Source organism: Brienomyrus brachyistius, unplaced genomic scaffold (assembly GCF_023856365.1).
Source record: "Brienomyrus brachyistius isolate T26 unplaced genomic scaffold, BBRACH_0.4 scaffold95, whole genome shotgun sequence".
NCBI classification, from domain to species: domain Eukaryota; kingdom Metazoa; phylum Chordata; class Actinopteri; order Osteoglossiformes; family Mormyridae; genus Brienomyrus; species Brienomyrus brachyistius.
The window spans coordinates 303,305-319,798 of record NW_026042370.1 but is presented as its reverse complement, the minus strand read 5'-3'; the positions used below and the strand labels follow the sequence as shown (position 1 = coordinate 319,798).

Sequence of the window (16,494 nt, the reverse complement as noted above, 5' to 3'; positions counted from 1 at the left end):
AGGCCATAACATAAAGTAACCTGGGCTCCTAGCTAGGGCTGGTCAGTGGGCAGCACTGTAATATGTGTAGCTTAATGAAAAGACCTCGCTATCTTCTTTCTGTGCCTTTTTCTTCTCCAGTCTGCCAGTTATTTTATACTAGAGGCCAGCAACAGATCAGCCCTCCCATACAAAATTACTGCATAACAGAACCAAACAAATAAATAAATATTAAAATAAATGACTCTAAACCGTTCATATAGGAATTTAAATTTTAGGTTTAATTTATTTCACATTATACCTGACTGTAAATAAGTCTGTTTGCATCAAGAGCTTCCCAGCATATCAAAGTACATGAAGGCAGAGCAGAAGGATAAACAGCAGTGTGATGCCGTCCCCGTTGTATGAATTATATTTATACCATGAGGGTTTGTTTCCTCTCACTGCACACAGTGTCCTGATGAAGAGAGCAGACTCCCCTGTACCCAGCAGTGTGATGCCGTCCCCATTGTATGAATTATATTTATACCATGAGGGTTTGATTCCTCTCACTGCCCACAGTGTCCCGATGAAGAGAGCAGACTCCCCTGTACATAGCAGTGTGATGCCGTCCCCATTGTATGAATTATATTTATACCATGAGGGTTTGTTTCCTCTAACTGCCCACAGTGTCCTGATGGAGAGAGCAGACTCCCCTGTACCCAGCTGTGTTTCCCTGAAGAGTGACAGGTCAATGCCTCTACCACTCAACTTCAGAGATGGACCTATTCCTACAGATCAAAGGTAAATGTGCATTTAGACAAACACTGTTTAAAAAACTCAGACTCTCAGTCAAATGGCACAGAGACACATGCAATCTATGTGGAAAGAAACTTTATATTGAATGTATAATTTTTTTAACTTTGTGAAATACTGTCACGGGAACGCTCGCGATCACGGGCAGAGCGGCGATCGTGCGAGGCGAACGGGCAGAAAGCAGGCGGAAGTCGGGGTAAACTGGGGTTTATTAAACAGACTGGGAGCCGGAGACATGTAACGCCAACTAACATCAATGACAGACACGGGTTAGTACAAATCAGGAACTTAAATACATGAAACAAGGCAGCAGGAAACAAGACACGACTGGGCACGATCAGGAAATCACACGTGGGTAATTAGGGGGCGTGGCACACACGAGGAGCGAACGGAGCGGGCGTCACAAATACAGTTGGCTTTCAGAATTTAAAGAGCTGTTCTGTCTGTATTACTGTCTGTGTTCTACACTGTATGGCCAAAAAAAGTTGCTATTTGAATTAAAATCAGCAAATATTTAAAAGCCAGTGACTGGATCAGTATTATAGCTCAGCAACGTTATGCAGCAATAAAGTGAAGTCAGCTGAGAGCCTGAATCTACTGAACGGGCAGGTTATCACATCAATGGATGTTTTCTTTTTATTTAGTCTGTGGTTAATTAATACATAAGTAATAAGTAAAATCTTACCATTTGACCTGATGTTTTTTTTTACATAAATTTGCCTCCTTTTTGGAAATGAAGTATAAAATGTTTTAATTAAACATTAAGTCTACCAACTTTCACAGAACCACTCTATAGGATTTACTCAAATTCATTAAGGCAGCATTTTTGCACTCACTTTGTTGGTAAATTTATAATTTTCATGAGCCTGGTTTTGGTTCCTGTCCAGCTGGGAGTTAAGGACTTTGCTCAAGGGCCCAAAGACATGTGACTCTTCTGCTGAGGCTGGGCATAAACCGACGACCTTCCAATCACAGGCCCAGAGGCTTACTCTGCTGAGGCTGGGCATAAACCGGCGACCTTCCGATCACAGGCCCAGAGTCTTACTCTGCTGAGGCTGGGCATAAACCGGCGACCTTCCGATCACAGGCCCAGAGTCTTACTCTGCTGAGACTGGGCATAAACCGGCGACCTTCCGATCACAGGCCCAGAGGCTTACTCTGCTGAGGCTGGGCATAAACCGGCGACCTCCTGATCACAGGCCTAGAGGCTTACTCTGCTGAGGCTGGGCATAAACCGGCGACCTTCCGATCACAGGCCCAGAGTCTTACTCTGCTGAGGCTGGGCATAAACCGGCGACCTTCCGATCACAGGCCCAGAGTCTTACTCTGCTGAGGCTGGGCACAAACCGACGACCTTCCGATCACAGGCCTAGAGCCTTACTCTGCTGAGGCTGGGCTTAAACCGGCGACCTTCCGATCACAGGCCCAGAGTCTTACTCTGCTGAGGCTGGGCATAAACCGATGACCTTCCGATCACAGGCCCAGAGGCTTACTCTGCTGAGGCTGGGCACAAACCGACGACCTTCCGATCCCAGGCCCAGAGGCTTACTCGGCTGAGTCTGGGCATAAACCGGCGACCTTCCGGTCACAGGCCCAGAGGCTCACTCTGCTGAGGCTGGGCATAAACCGGCGACCTTCCGATCACAGGCCCAGAGTCTTACTCTGCTGAGGCTGGGCATAAACCGGCGACCTTCCAATCACAGGCCCAGAGTCTTACTCTGCTGAGACTGGGCATAAACCGGCGACCTTCCGATCACAGGCCCAGAGGCTTACTCTGCTGAGGCTGGGCATAAACCGGCGACCTTCTGATCACAGGCCTAGAGGCTTACTCTGCTGAGGCTGGGCATAAACCGGCGACCTTCCGATCACAGGCCCAGAGTCTTACTCTGCTGAGGCTGGGCATAAACCGGCGACCTTCCGATCACAGGCCCAGAGTCTTACTCTGCTGAGGCTGGGCACAAACCGACGACCTTCCGATCACAGGCCTAGAGCCTTACTCTGCTGAGGCTGGGCTTAAACCGGCGACCTTCCGATCACAGGCCCAGAGTCTTACTCTGCTGAGGCTGGGCATAAACCGATGACCTTCCGATCACAGGCCCAGAGGCTTACTCTGCTGAGGCTGGGCACAAACCGACGACCTTCCGATCCCAGGCCCAGAGGCTTACTCGGCTGAGTCTGGGCATAAACCGGCGACCTTCCGGTCACAGGCCCAGAGGCTCACTCTGCTGAGGCTGGCCATAAACCGGCGACCTTCCGATCACAGGCCCAGAGACTTACTCTGCTGGGGCTGGGCATAAACAGAACGGGTCGGTGACGGGTCAATCGGAAATCGAATTAACTTCAATAAGGGACATTTTCCTACAGATCAAAGGTAAATGTGCATTTAAACAAACGCTGTTTAAAACACTCAGACTCTCAGTCAAATGGCACAGAGACACATACAAGCTATGAGGAAAAAACACTTATAATAAATGCAACCATTTTTACCTTTATCAAATTCCATAACCCTTGAGAATTTAAACACAAGTTTTGTATATATTCTATATAAATAACATCTGATGTAAATGGATGAGGATTACTGTAAAACCTGACTTCCTACGAGCGGGAATTGGAAGTTATTTAATTGCAAAGTGGATTTTAAATTTCAGTCCTCATCACAGAGCAGCAGGTGTTCCTGATTCCTCCTGCTTATCCTTTAAAGAATGACTCAACAATAGATTGTCAGCTTGTGAGATCGATGCTTCTGTTCTGATAAATAATTGCACTCTCATGAATTCATTAGATCGTGCTCATACTAAGGCTTCAGTTTATTATGTTGAATCAAACTGTGTGGCTTAAATAATAAACTACTATCATTAACAATTTCCATCACCTTTTAGAATTTAGACAACATCTGATGTTATTTATTTAGAACACAGGCAAAACTAATGTTTAGCCCCCGGAGCCTTGGCTGAGTTATGGACCGGGGCAGTGGGGCCAGTGCCTCAGGGCCTCGGGCTGCAGGGGGCCTCAGAGCACTAGTGGCCCTGAGTCCCAACATTTATAGTGCAAGCCATGAAATACGCCCCCCTGTGGGGTGTAAGAGAAAGAGCACTGAGAGGTAAGAGTGTTACAGCCCACTAGCATGCATGTCTCTCTGGGTCTATAGTCAGGCCATAACATAAAGTAACCTGGGCTCCTAGCTAGGGCTGGTCAGTGGGCAGCACTGTAATATGTGTAGCTTCATAAAAAGACCTCGCCATCTTCTATCTTTGCCTTTTTCTTCCACAATCAGCCAGTTATTTTATACTAGAGGTGAGTAACAGATCATCCCTCCTATAGAAAATGGCCACATAACAAAAATAAACAAATAAATATATTTACAGGTAAAAAGCAAAAACCTAGTTATGGAGGTTTTTAACAGAGACACTAAACCTTTCACATAGGAATTTAAATTTTAGTTTAAACAATCTATTTCACATTATACCTGACTAAATAAGTCAGTTTACATCAAGAGCTTCCCAGCATATCAAAGTACATGAAGGCAGAGCAGAAGGATAAACAGCAGTGTGATGCCGTCCCCATTGTATGAATTATATTTATACCATGAGGGTTTGTATCTTCTCACTGCACACAGTGTCCTGATGGAGAGAGCAGACTCCCCTGTACCCAGCAGTGTGATGCCGTCCCCATTGTATGAATTATATTTATACCATGAGGGTTTGTTTCCTCTAACTGCCCACAGTGTCCTGATGGAGAGAGCAGACTCCCCTGTACCCAGCTGTGTTTCCCTGAAGAGTGACAGGTCAATGCCTCTACCACTCAACTTCAGAGATGGACCTATTCCTACAGATCAAAGGTAAATGTGCATTTAGACAAACACTGTTTAAAACACTCAGACTCTCAGTCAAATGGCACAGAGACACATGCAATCTATGTGGAAAGAAACTTTATATTGAATGTATAATTTTTTTAACTTTGTGAAATACAGTTGGCTTTGAGAATTTAAAGAGATGTTCTGTCTGTATTACTGTCTGTGTTCTACACTGTATGGCCAAAAAAAGTTGCTATTTGAATTAAAATCAGCAAATATTTAAAAGCCAGTGACTGGATCAGTATTATAGCTCAGCAACATTATGCAGCAATAAAGTGAAGTCAGCTGAGAGCCTTAATCTACTGAACGGGCAGGTTATCACATCAATGGATGTTTTCTTTTTATTTAGTCTGTGGTTAATTAATACATAAGTAATAAGTAAAATCTTACCATTTGACCTGATGTTTTTTTGACATAAATTTGCCTCCTTTTTGGAAATGAAGTATAAAATGTTTTAATTAAACATTAAGTCTACCAACTTTCACAGAACCACTCTATAGGATTTACTCAAACTAATTAAGGCAGCATTTTTGCACTCACTTTGTTGGTAAATTTATAATTTTCATGAGCCTGGTTTTGGTTCCTGTCCAGCTGGGAGTTAAGGACTTTGCTCAAGGGCCCAAAGACATGTGACTGTTCTGCTGAGGCTGGGCATTAACCGGCGACCTTCCGATCACAGGCCCAGAGGCTTACTCTGCTGGTGCTGGGCATAAACCGACGACCTTCCGATCACGGGCCCAGAGGCTTAGTATGCTGGGGATGGGCATAAACATGGCGACCTTCCGATCACGGGCCCAGAGGCTTACTCTGCTGGGGCTGGGCATAAACCGACGGACTTCCGATCACAGGCCCAGAGGCTTACTCTGCTGGGGCTGGGCATAAACATGGCGACCTTCCGATCACGGGCCCAGAGGCTTACTCTGCTGGGGCTGGGCATAAACCAACGACCTTCCGATCACAGGCCCAGAGGCTTACTCTGCTGGGGCTGGGCATAAACATGGCGACCTTCTGATCACGGGCCCAGAGGCTTACTCTGCTGGGGCTGGGCATAAACATGGCGACCTTCCGATCACGGGCCCAGAGGCTTACTCTGCTGGGGCTGGGCATAAACCGACGACCTTCCGATCACAGGCCCAGAGGCTTACTCTGCTGGGGCTGGGCATAAACCGACGACCTTCCGATCACATGCCCAGAGGCTTACTCTGCTGGGGCTGGGCATAAACCGACGACCTTCCGATCACAGGCCCAGAGGCTTACTCTGCTGGGGCTGGGCATAAACCGACGACCTTCCGATCACAGGCCCAGAGGCTTACTCTGCTGGGGCTGGGCATAAACCGACGACCTTCCGATCACAGGCCCAGAGGCTTACTCTGCTGGGGCTGGGCATAAACAGGCGACCTTCCGATCACAGGCCCAGAGGCTTACTCTGCTGGGGCTGGGCATAAACCGACGACCTTCAGATCATGGGCCCAGAGGCTTACTCTGCTGGGGCTGGGCATAAACCGGCGACCTTCCTTTCACGGGCCCAGAGGCTTACTCTGCTGGTGCTGGGCATAAACCGACAACCTTCCGATCACAGGCCCAGAGGCTTACTCTGCTGAGGCTGGCCATAAACCGGCGACCTTCCGATCACAGGCCCAGAGACTTACTCTGCTGGGGCTGGGCATAAACAGAACGGGTCGGTGACGGGTCAATCGGAAATCGAATTAACTTCAATAAGGGACATTTTCCTACAGATCAAAGGTAAATGTGCATTTAAACAAACGCTGTTTAAAACACTCAGACTCTCAGTCAAATGGCACAGAGACACATACAAGCTATGAGGAAAAAACACTTATAATAAATGCAACCATTTTTACCTTTATCAAATTCCATAACCCTTGAGAATTTAAACACAAGTTTTGTATATATTCTATATAAATAACATCTGATGTAAATGGATGAGGATTACTGTAAAACCTGACTTCCTACGAGCGGGAATTGGAAGTTATTTAATTGCAAAGTGGATTTTAAATTTCAGTCCTCATCACAGAGCAGCAGGTGTTCCTGATTCCTCCTGCTTATCCTTTAAAGAATGACTCAACAATAGATTGTCAGCTTGTGAGATCGATGCTTCTGTTCTGATAAATAATTGCACTCTCATGAATTCATTAGATCGTGCTCATACTAAGGCTTCAGTTTATTATGTTGAATCAAACTGTGCGGCTTAAATAATAAACTACTATCATTAACAATTTCCATCACCTTTTAGAATTTAGACAACATCTGATGTTATTTATTTAGAACACAGGCAAAACTAATGTTTAGCCCCCGGAGCCTTGGCTGAGTTATGGACCGGGGCAGTGGGGCCAGTGCCTCAGGGCCTCGGGCTGCAGGGGGCCTCAGAGCACTAGTGGCCCTGAGTCCCAACATTTATAGTGCAAGCCATGAAATACGCCCCCCTGTGGGGTGTAAGAGAAAGAGCACTGAGAGGTAAGAGTGTTACAGCCCACTAGCATGCATGTCTCTCTGGGTCTATAGTCAGGCCATAACATAAAGTAACCTGGGCTCCTAGCTAGGGCTGGTCAGTGGGCAGCACTGTAATATGTGTAGCTTCATAAAAAGACCTCGCCATCTTCTATCTTTGCCTTTTTCTTCCACAATCAGCCAGTTATTTTATACTAGAGGTGAGTAACAGATCATCCCTCCTATAGAAAATGGCCACATAACAAAAATAAACAAATAAATATATTTACAGGTAAAAAGCAAAAACCTAGTTATGGAGGTTTTTAACAGAGACACTAAACCTTTCACATAGGAATTTAAATTTTAGTTTAAACAATCTATTTCACATTATACCTGACTAAATAAGTCAGTTTACATCAAGAGCTTCCCAGCATATCAAAGTACATGAAGGCAGAGCAGAAGGATAAACAGCAGTGTGATGCCGTCCCCATTGTATGAATTATATTTATACCATGAGGGTTTGTATCTTCTCACTGCACACAGTGTCCTGATGGAGAGAGCAGACTCCCCTGTACCCAGCAGTGTGATGCCGTCCCCATTGTATGAATTATATTTATACCATGAGGGTTTGTTTCCTCTAACTGCCCACAGTGTCCTGATGGAGAGAGCAGACTCCCCTGTACCCAGCTGTGTTTCCCTGAAGAGTGACAGGTCAATGCCTCTACCACTCAACTTCAGAGATGGACCTATTCCTACAGATCAAAGGTAAATGTGCATTTAGACAAACACTGTTTAAAACACTCAGACTCTCAGTCAAATGGCACAGAGACACATGCAATCTATGTGGAAAGAAACTTTATATTGAATGTATAATTTTTTTAACTTTGTGAAATACAGTTGGCTTTGAGAATTTAAAGAGATGTTCTGTCTGTATTACTGTCTGTGTTCTACACTGTATGGCCAAAAAAAGTTGCTATTTGAATTAAAATCAGCAAATATTTAAAAGCCAGTGACTGGATCAGTATTATAGCTCAGCAACATTATGCAGCAATAAAGTGAAGTCAGCTGAGAGCCTAAATCTACTGAACGGGCAGGTTATCACATCAATGGATGTTTTCTTTTTATTTAGTCTGTGGTTAATTAATACATAAGTAATAAGTAAAATCTTACCATTTGACCTGATGTTTTTTTGACATAAATTTGCCTCCTTTTTGGAAATGAAGTATAAAATGTTTTGATTAAACATTAAGTCTACCAACTTTCACAGAACCACTCTATAGGATTTACTCAAACTAATTAAGGCAGCATTTTTGCACTCACTTTGTTGGTAAATTTATCATTTTCATGAGCCTGGTTTTGGTTCCTGTCCAGCTGGGAGTTAAGGACTTTGCTCAAGGGCCCAAAGACATGTGGCTGTTCTGCTGAGGCTGGGCATTAACCGGCGACCTTCCGATCACAGGCCCAGAGGCTTACTCTGCTGGTGCTGGGCATAAACCGACAACCTTCCGATCACGGGCCCAGAGGCTTAGTATGCTGGGGATGGGCATAAACATGGCGACCTTCCGATCACGGGCCCAGAGGCTTACTCTGCTGGGGCTGGGCATAAACATGGCGACCTTCCGATCACGGGCCCAGAGGCTTACTCTGCTGGGGCTGGGCATAAACCGACGACCTTCCGATCACAGGCCCAGAGGCTTACTCTGCTGGGGCTGGGCATAAACATGGCGACCTTCTGATCACGGGCCCAGAGGCTTACTCTGCTGGGGCTGGGCATAAACATGGCGACCTTCCGATCACGGGCCCAGAGGCTTACTCTGCTGGGGCTGGGCATAAACCGACGACCTTCCGATCACATGCCCAGAGGCTTACTCTGCTGAGGCTGGGAATAAACTGACGACCTTCCGATCACAGGCCCAGAGGCTTACTCTGCTGGGGCTGGGCATAAACCGACGACCTTCCGATCACAGGCCCAGAGGCTTACTCTGCTGGGGCTGGGCATAAACCGACGACCTTCCGATCACAGGCCCAGAGGCTTACTCTGCTGGGGCTGGGCATAAACAGGCGACCTTCCGATCACAGGCCCAGAGGCTTACTCTGCTGGGGCTGGGCATAAACCGACGACCTTCAGATCACGGGCCCAGAGGCTTACTCTGCTGGGGCTGGGCATAAACCGGCGACCTTCCTTTCACGGGCCCAGAGGCTTACTCTGCTGGTGCTGGGCATAAACCGACAACCTTCCGATCACAGGCCCAGAGGCTTACTCTGCTGGGGCTGGGCATAAACGTGGCGACCTTCCGATCACGGGCCCAGAGGCTTACTCTGCTGGGGCTGGGCATAAACCGACGACCTTCCGATCACAGGCCCAGAGGCTTACTCTGCTGGGGCTGGGCATAAACATGGCGACCTTCCGATCACGGGCCCAGAGGCTTACTCTGCTGGGGCTGGGCATAAACCGACGACCTTCCGATCACAGGCCCAGAGGCTTACTCTGCTGGGGCTGGGCATAAACCGACGACCTTCCGATCACAGGCCCAGAGGCTTACTCTGCTGGGGCTGGGCATAAACCGACGACCTTCCGATCACAGGCCCAGAGGCTTACTCTGCTGGGGCTGGGGATAAACCGACGACCTTCTGATCACAGGCCCAGAGGCTTACTCTGCTGGGGCTGGGCATAAACCGACGACCTTCCGATCACAGGCCCAGAGGCTTACTCTGCTGAGGCTGGGCGTAAACCAGCGACCTTCCGATCACAGGCCCTGAGGCTTACTCTGCTGAGGCTGGGCGTAAACCAGCGACCTTCCGATCACAGACCCAGAGGCTGGGCATAAACCGGCGACCTTCCGATCACAGACCCAGAGGCTGGGCATAAACCGACGACCTTCCGATCAGAGAACCAGAGGCTCACTCTGCTGAGGCTGGTCATAAACCAGCGACCTTCCGTTCACAGGCCCAGAGGCTCACTCTGCTGAGGCTGGGCATAAACCGGCGACCTCCTGAACACAGGCCCAGAGGCTTACTCTGCTGAGGCTGGGCATAAACTTGCGACCTTCCGATCACAGGCCCAGAGGCTTACTCTGCTGAGGCTGGGCGTAAACCAGCGACCTTCCGATCACAGACCCAGAGGCTGGGCATAAACCGGCGACCTTCCGATCACAGGCCCAGAGGCTCACTCTGCTGGGGTTGGGCATAAACCGACGACCTTCCGATCACGGGCCCAGAGGCTTACTCTGCTGGGGCTGGGCATAAACCGGTGACCTTCCCATTACAGGCCCAGAGGCTTACTCTGCTGGTGCTGGGCATAAACTGATGACCTTCTGATCACGGGCCCAGCGGCTCACTCTGTTGGGGCTGGGCATAAACCGACGACCTTCTGATCACGGGCCCAAAGGCTTAGTTTGCTGGGGCTGGGCATAAACTGGCGACCTTCTGATCACAGACCCAGAGGCTTACTCTACTGAGGCTGGGCGTAAACCAGCGACCTTCAGATCACAGGCCCAGAGGCTTACTCTGCTGAGGCTGGGCATAAACCGGCGACCTCCTGAACACAGGCCCAGAGGCTTACTCTGCTGAGGCTGGGCATAAACTTGCGACCTTCCGATCACAGGCCCAGAGGCTTACTCTGCTGAGGCTGGGCGTAAACCAGCGACCTTCCGATCACAGGCCCTGAGGCTGTGCATAAACCGGCGAACTTCCGATCACAGGCCCAGAGGCTCACTCTGCTGGGGTTGGGCATAAACCTATGACCTTCCGATCACGGGCCCTGAGGCTTACTCTGCTGGGGCTGGGCAAAAACCGACAACCTTCCTATCACGGGCCCAGAGGCTTACTCTGCTGGGGCTGGGCATAAACCGGCGACCTTCCGATCACAGAACCAGAGGCTTATTCTATTGAAGCTGGGCATAAACCGGTGACCTTCTGATCACAGGCCCAGAGGCTCACTCTGCTGGGTCTGGGCATAAACCGACGACCTTCCGATCACGGGCCCAGAGGCTCACTCTGCTGGGGCTGGGCATAAACCGTCGACCTTCCGACCACAGGCCCAGAGGCTTACTCTGCTGGGGCTGGGCATAAACCGGTGACCTTCCGATCACAGGCCCAGAGGCTTACTCTGCTGGTGCTGGACATAAACCGACGTCCTTCCGATTACGGGCCCAGAGGCTTAGTCTGCTGGGGCTGGGCATAAACTGGCGACCTTCTGATCACAGACCCAGAGGCTTACTCTGCTGAGGCTGGGAATAAACCGACGACCTTCTGATTACGGGCTCAGAGGCTTACTCTACTGAGGCTGGGTGTAAACCAGCGACCTTCAGATGACAGGCCCAGAAGCTTACTCTGCTGAGCCTGGGCATAAACCGTCAACCTCCTGAACACAGGCTCAGAGGCTCACTCTGCTGAGGCTGGGCATAAACCGGCGACCTTCCGATCACAGGCCCAGAGGCTTACTCTGCTGAGGCTGGGCATAAACCGGCGACCTCCTGAACACAGGCCCAAAGGCTTACTCTGCTGAGGCTAGGCATAAACTTGCGACCTTCCAATCACAGGCCCAGAGGCTCACTCTGCTGAGGCTGGGCATAAACCGGTGACCTTTCTATCATGGGCCCAGAAGCTTACTTTGCTGGGGCTGGGCATAAACCGACGACCTTCAGATCACGGCCCCGGGGGCTTACTCTGCTGGGGCAGGGCATAAACTGACGACCTTCAGATCACGGGCCCAGAGGCTTACTCTGCTGGGGCTGGGCATAAACCGGCGACTTTCCGATCACGGGCCCAGAGGCTTACTCTGCTGGGGCTGGGCATAAACCGGCGACCTTCCTTTCACGGGCCCAGAGGCTTACTCTGCTGGTGCTGGGCATAAACCGACGACCTTCCGATCACGGGCCCAGAGGCTTACAAGTCAAAGTCAGTTTTATTAGTCAATTCCTTCAAATGTACTTGAAATACAAAGGAATCGAAATTACGTTTCACACTGTCCCATGCGTAGACATTGACAACAATAAGTGCAGATGCACACAAAAACCGTTCTAAACAATAAGGTAATCCATCCATCCATGTTCCAAACCGCTTATCCTACTGGGTCGCGGGGGGTCCGGAGCCTATCCCGGAAGCAATGGGCACGAGGCTGGGAACAACCCAGGATGGGGGGCCAGCCCATCGCAGGGCACACTCACACACCATTCACTCTCACATGCATTTCTACGGGCAATTTAGGAAGTCCAATTAGCCTCAGCATGTTTTTGGACTGCGGGGGGAAACCGGAGTACCCGGAGGAAACCCCAGGACGACATGGGGAGAACATGCAAACTCCACACACATGTGACCCAGGCGGAGATTCCAACCCGGGTCCTAGAGGTGTGAGGCAACAGTGCTAACCACTGCACCACCATGCCGCCCCACAATAAGGTAATATTAAGTAAAAAAAAAACAAGTGCAAGTAGGCTTAAGGCATTATACTTAGGTAACATACAGGATATAACAAGACAAAAACATAACATATAGTAAAGTGTTCCAACAGTGTGCACAGGGGAAGTAGTATACTAGTCTACTTGAGATAGATCCAGGTTGTGGTTGGTAAGGGTTTTTTGTTTTAGTGCAGCACAAGATTGTAGCAGCAGCAGTAGTAGTAATATAAATACTGGTAAAAAAAATACTAAAAATATATAGCAGCAGGAGTGTGCAATTTGCAATGCAGAGGTAGTTATTTTCAGTCAAGAGTGTTGTTTTTTAGTTCTTAGTTCAGAGTGTTTGTTTCCTTGTTGGGGAGTGTGTGTGGGTGGGGGGTAGAGTCCAGTCTGTCTTCTTATACTCCTGCCAGTCTGGTGATTCTGCTGGCTGGGAGCCGGGAGGGGAGAGAGTTCAGCAGTCTCACCGCCTGGTGGATGAAGCTGTTGGTGAGCCTGGTAGTGCAGGAGCGGAGACTTCTGTATCTCTTTCCAGAGGGCAGGAGGCTGAAGAGACAGTGTGCGGGGTGGGTTGCATCGTTGACAATTGTGATGGCTTTGCGGGTGAGGCGGGTGGTGTAGATGTCTTGCAGGGAGGGGAGTGGTCCACCAACTATCCTCTCAGCTGTTCTCACAATGTGTTGTAGGGCTTTCCTGTTGTATGCAGTGCAGCTACCGCCCCACAAAGTGATGCAGCTGGAAAGGATGCTTTCAATGGTTCCTCTGTAGAATGTGGTCAGGATGGGTGATGAAGCACTTGCCCGCTTCAGTTTGCGCAGGAAGTAGAGGCGCTGTTGTGCTTTCTTGGCCAGTGATGCAGTGTTGGTAGTCCAGGAGAGGTCCTCACTGATGTGCACCCCCAGGGGATTATAGGCAGCCACATGTTCAATGCGTTGAGCCATTACTCTGCTGGGGCTGGGCATAAACCGGTGACCTTCCGATTACGGGCCCAGAGGCTTACTCTGCTGAGGCTGGGCGTAAACCAGCGACCTTCCGATCACAGACCCAGAGGCTGGGCATAAACCGGCGACCTTCCGATCACAGGCCCAGTGGCTCACTCTGCTGGGATTTAGCATAAACCTATGACCTTCCGATCATGGGCCCAGAGGCTTACCCTACTGGGGCTGGGCATAAACCGGCAACCTTACGATCACAGAACCAGAGGCTTACTCTATTGAAGCTGGGCATAAACCGGCGACCTTCTGATCACAGGCCCAGAGGCTCACTCTGCTGGGGTTGGGCATAAACCGACGACCTTCCGATCACAGGCCCAGAGGCTTACTCTGCTGGTGCTGGGCATAAACCAACGACCTTCTGATCACGGGCCCAGCGGCTCACTCTGCTGGGGCTGGGCATAAACCGACGACCTTCTGATCACGGGCCCAAAGGCTTAGTCTGCTGGGGCTGGGCATAAACTGGCGACCTTCTGATCACAGACCCAGAGGCTTACTCTACTGAGGCTGGGCGTAAACCAGCGACCTTCAGATCACAGGCCCAGAGGCTTACTCTGCTGAGGCTGGGCATAAACCGGCGACCTTCCTATCACATGCCCAGAGGCTTACTCTACTGAGGCTGGGCATAAACCAGCGACCTTCTGATCACAAGCCCAGAGGCTTACTCTGCAGAGGCTGGGCATAAACCGGCGACCTTCTGATCACAGGCCCAGAGGCTCACTCTGCTGGGGCTGGGCATAAACCGACGACCTTCCGACCACAGGCCCAGAGGCTTACTCTGCTGAGGCTGGGCATAAACCGGTGACATTCCGATCACAGGCCCAGCGGCTCACTCTGCTGGGGCTGGGCATATACCGACGACCTTCTGATCACGGGCCTAGAGGCTTAGTCTGCTGGGGCTGGGCATAAACTGGCGACCTTCCGATCACAGGCCCAGAGGCTTACTTTACTGAGGCTGGGCGTAAACCAGTGACCTTCCGATCACATGCCCAGAGGCTTACTCTACTGAGGCTGGGCATAAACCAGCGACCTTCTGATCACAAGCCCAGAGGCTTACTCTGCAGAGGCTGGGCATAAACCGGCGACCTTCTGATCACAGGCCCAGAGGCTCACTCTGCTGAGGCTGGGCATAAACTTGCGACCTTCCGATCACAGGCCCAGAGGCTTACTCTGCTGGGGCTGGGCATAAACCGACGACCTTCCGACCACAGGCCCAGAGGCTTACTCTGCTGGGGCTGGGCATAAACCGGTGACCTTCCGATCACAGGCCCAGAGGCTTACTCTGCTGGTGCTGGGCATAAACCGGTGACATTCCGATCACAGTCCCAGCGGCTCACTCTGCTGGGGCTGGGCATGTACCGACGACCTTCTGATCACGGGCCTAGAGGCTTAGTCTGCTGGGGCTGGGCATAAACTGGCGACCTTCCGATCACAGACCCAGAGGCTTACTCTACTGAGGCTGGGCGTAAACCAGCGACCTTCCGATCACATGCCCAGAGGCTTACTCTACTGAGGCTGGGCGTAAACCAGCGACCTTCTGATCACATGCCCAGAGGCTTACTCTACTGAGGCTGGGCGTAAACCGACGACCTTCCGACCACAGGCCCAGAGGCTTACTCTGCTGGGGCTGGGCATAAACCGGCGACCTTCCGATCACAGGCCCAGCGCCTCACTCTGCTGGGGCTGGGCATAAACCGGCGACCTTCCGATCACGGGCCCAGAGGCTCACTCTGCTGGGGCTGGGCATAAACCGACGACCTTCCGACCACAGGCCCAGAGGCTTACTCTGCTGGGGCTGGGCATAAACCGGTGACCTTCCGATCACAGGCCCAGAGGCTTACTCTGCTGGTGCTGGGCATAAACCGGTGACATTCCGATCACAGGCCCAGCAGCTCACTCTGCTGGGGCTGGGCATGTACCGACGACCTTCTGATCACGGGCCTAGAGGCTTAGTCTGCTGGGGCTGGGCATAAACTGGCGACCTTCCGATCACAGACCCAGAGGCTTACTCTACTGAGGCTGGGCGTGAACAAGCGACCTTCCGATCACATGCCCAGAGGCTTACTCTACTGAGGCTGGGCGTAAACCATCGACCGTCTGATCACATGCCCAGAGGCTTACTCTACTGAGGCTGGGCGTAAACCAACGACCTTCCGATCACAGACCCAGAGGCTCACTCTGCTGGGGCTGGGCATAAACCGACGACCTTCCGACTACAGGCCCAGAGGCTTACTCTGCTGGGGCTGGGCATAAAACCGGTGACCTTCCGATCACAGGCCCAGAGGCTTACTCTGCTGGTGCTGGGCATAAACCGGTGACATTCCGATCACAGGCCCATCGGCTCACTCTGCTGGGGCTGGGCATATACCGACGACCTTCTGATCACAGGCCTAGAGGCTTACTCTGCTGGTGCTGGGCATAAACCAACGACCTTCTGATCACGGGCCCAGCGGCTCACTCTGCTGGGGCTGGGCATAAACCGACGACCTTCTGATCACGGGCCCAAAGGCTTAGTCTGCTGGGGCTGGGCATAAACTGGCGACCTTCTGATCACAGACCCAGAGGCTTACTCTACTGAGGCTGGGCGTAAACCAGCGACCTTCAGATCACAGGCCCAGAGGCTTACTCTGCTGAGGCTGGGCATAAACCGGCGACCTTCCGATCACATGCCCAGAGGCTTACTCTACTGAGGCTGGGCATAAACCAGCGACCTTCTGATCACAAGCCCAGAGGCTTACTCTGCAGAGGCTGGGCATAAACCGGCGACCTTCTGATCACAGGCCCAGAGGCTCACTCTGCTGGGGCTGGGCATAAACCAACGACCTTCCGACCACAGGCCCAGAGGCTTACTCTGCTGAGGCTGGGCATAAACCGGTGACATTCCGATCACAGGCCCAGCGGCTCACTCTGCTGGGGCTGGGCATATACCGACGACCTTCTGATCACGGGCCTAGAGGCTTAGTCTGCTGGGGCTGGGCATAAACTGGCGACCTTCCGATCACAGGCCCAGAGGCTTACTTTACTGAGGCTG

General features: G+C 50.9%; 1 protein-coding gene and 1 long non-coding RNA gene across 2 annotated transcripts in view; both read left to right on the top strand.

Moving 5' to 3' along the window:
- Nucleotides 1-16,494, top strand: part of LOC125727368 (protein NLRC5-like) — a 479,373-nt gene that overhangs the window by 325,877 nt on the left and 137,002 nt on the right. The gene's annotated exons all lie outside the window — the stretch shown is intronic.
- LOC125727371 (uncharacterized) lies at nucleotides 3,132-7,692 on the top strand. Its single transcript, XR_007388728.1, has 3 exons — nucleotides 3,132-3,145; nucleotides 4,499-4,612; nucleotides 7,616-7,692. It is a non-coding gene; the product is annotated as an uncharacterized LOC125727371 (long non-coding RNA).